Below are 2,918 nucleotides of genomic sequence, written 5' to 3'. Positions count from 1 at the left end.
TTTCCAAAGCCCTTGCACGAAGTGTCTGTCCTCGATTGGCTGGAAACCTGCCCGCGCAGCCAATCAGCCTCAGCCCCGAGCCGTTCAGCAGCAAGCCTTAGCGCTACGTCACATCCTTGGGCCTCCCCCCCATCCCGGGAGCGGCACCGCCCCCACCTGGCGTGCGAGTTCGGGGGAAAGAAGGGAGGGGAAACAGGCGCCTGCTCTGAGGTGCCCCTCCCTGATTGGCTTCCGGACCCCACCAATCACCACCTGCCACTAGTCTCCTGCTGCAAAAAGCCCGGGGGGGGCGGGGCGGGAGGGAACAAAGAAGGCGGGAGGTACCGCGGGGATTGGTGGAGGGGTAGGAATGGGGCGGGGCTTTCCTGCCCGGAGGAGCCACATTGCGTTTTGGGATTGGTGGGGAGGCCGCACGGGGTGGATGTCATAAAGGGGCCGGTGGGGCGGGTTCTGGAAGGCTGCAAGCTGCCCATGAGGGCGCGACACGTGGGGCTCGGGCTGGGGCGGGGTGCCTTGCTGCAGCGTGGGGCTGCGCTGAGGGGATGATTGCATTCCGCTGACGCAGCATGAACTTAGCACACATCGCTCTCTCTCTTAGGGAAGACGTGGAAAGTCCCTCAGGCCTCCTCTGGCAGGGGCAGGCAGGTGGGAGGTAAAAGGGCAAGGAGCAAGGGGGCCTCCTGAGGCATCCCCTCCTCTCTCCTCCCGGCTTTTTTGGCTGATTTCCCCTTTTTTTGAAGTAAACCTCTGAAAATGCTGCCTTCTGGTGTGTTGTGTCTCAGCCCCTCAACCCCCCCCCCCCCCCAAAAAAAACAAAAACGAGGAGAAAAAAGCTATGGGGGAATGGATTTAGAAGAATGATTCTGAGCCAGGGTGTGGCAGCACCCTCATGTGCCTTGAGAGACTGGGGGGTGCCACATGATGTTAGCTCGGTGCCAGTATGACACAAGGAAACACAGAGATCGCCAATAGGAATATGGAGCTGTGGTGTATCTGAGATCTTTGCAACAGAAGAGACTGCCCTACTATTTTTCTGTATGCAACAAAATAGTGAAAAGGAAGAGCTGGCATTTTCCAAGGGGTGCCTTGAGTTTTAGGAAGGTTGAGAACTGATGTAGAAAGAGCATTCTTAGGAAGCATCTGGCACCTTCATGCTCTCACAGGCTCAGAAAGGAACTTGCCTGCAGTCCAAAGAGGCTTCCCACCCACCCTGTTTTTATGGCACTAGGGGAGCAATGCACACACTGCATCTTTATATTTTCCACTCCCTAGAGAAAAGGACCTGAGAGTAGCTCTACAGAAGAGGGCTCAAGGTGCTATATACCTCCATGTAGGATCATAGAAAACTAGGACTGGAAGACCTCAGAAGTGCAGCCGTATAATCAAGGATATATTTGGTAGCCATGTTGGTCTGAGACAAAAAAGAAATGCAAAACTCCAGAACTTTTGGTTCAGTTCTCTTGCTGTATAATCAAGGCAGGGTAATCCCTGACAACCAACATAGCCGAGTGTCCAACCTGCTCCTGAAAATTACTTGAAATCTGCTGAAGCAAATGTTGGAGCTAAATTTCCAATTAGTGTAGTGACTGGAGACAAAATGCGGGATGCTGCAGATGAGGCCTCAAAGTTTTTTATTGCAGTTTATGCCCTGATTCCTCTCCAGCTTTCTCTCATATAATTAGAGAATGCTACAAAGAAAGACATAAGGGAATATTTTAGAATAGGAGGTTTTTCCTGCAGGAATGTGTGAAACTATAGTACTGTGTCAGATAAAAGTCAGATTTATTTTAGACATTCGCGTGATCGGTCTCAGATATTGATGTGGTGTATTTGAGGAAATGTGGGAGTCTCTCAGTAGCTGTAGCTATAGACAGGAAAATAAAATCCAGCCAGGTAGTAGGAGATGGTAATTTAACTTAAAAAGTGGAACAAGTTTTGGACAGGCAATATATACGCTTTCATAAGTGTGCAGTGCAGATCACAGGCCTTCTGTCTTTTCTATAAAGCATCTGCAATACATCTCTGTAATGTAAATGCTACAATGGTGACTTGTGGTGTGACAAATGAGGTAGAGCTATGACAGGGTATAGTAGGTCATTTAGAAAGTAGATGAAATTCATATTCCACTGTGTACATAGTCATAGGGCTGGAAGAGATCTTGAGGGTCATCTAGTCTGATTCTTTCTACAGATGCAGAATGCTCTATTCCTATACCATCTCAGGGTCTTGAAAACCACCAATTAAATAGATGCTACAACAATGGTTCTCAATCTTTTTAGACTCAAGGCACCTCTTGCTTGATTTGAGACATCCCTCTGTAATTTTTCTGAATTGAGTAGCACCATGGTTCAAAGACTTTTAATTACTACAGTGCTTATCTCCTTGCAGTGGGAATTGGTCAGTGACCAGACAGGGATGAGTTTAGGCTTGCACTTATCTCCTCACACTTTGTGGCATCCTGCTGTTCTTACAGTTAGAAAGCTTCCCCCCAGCCCCTTCTGGAGATATAACTTAAATCTACATTGCTATAGTTTATCCACATTGCTTCCCATCCACGTCCCCTGCTCCCTGTTGTACTATCACAAGCATATATAGAGCTTGCCTATCTTTGGGTCCACGTATTACTACAGATACTTGGACCAAGATTTCCTTGCCTATGAATCAATTACATTTACCATGCCACAGTGCTTGAGGACCATGGGTATTTTCCATTTCTCCTTCCACTGCAGTGGATCCCTGTTTAAGAGCAGACCCAGTGCAATCCAGATCGCTCTGGAGCTGCATCCACACATATTAGATGATTTTGGAAACTGTGAAGAACAGGTTTTAGACAACTATTAGGACAATGGGTTTTGCATATGAGCACATGGTTTTCATTAATATTCAGGAAAACATTTGCCTAATTCCCATTTTGTTAA

The sequence above is a fragment of the Alligator mississippiensis genome, chromosome 5, assembly GCF_030867095.1.
Source record: "Alligator mississippiensis isolate rAllMis1 chromosome 5, rAllMis1, whole genome shotgun sequence".
Taxonomy (NCBI): domain Eukaryota; kingdom Metazoa; phylum Chordata; order Crocodylia; family Alligatoridae; genus Alligator; species Alligator mississippiensis.
Note: the sequence above shows the minus strand (reverse complement) of the source record.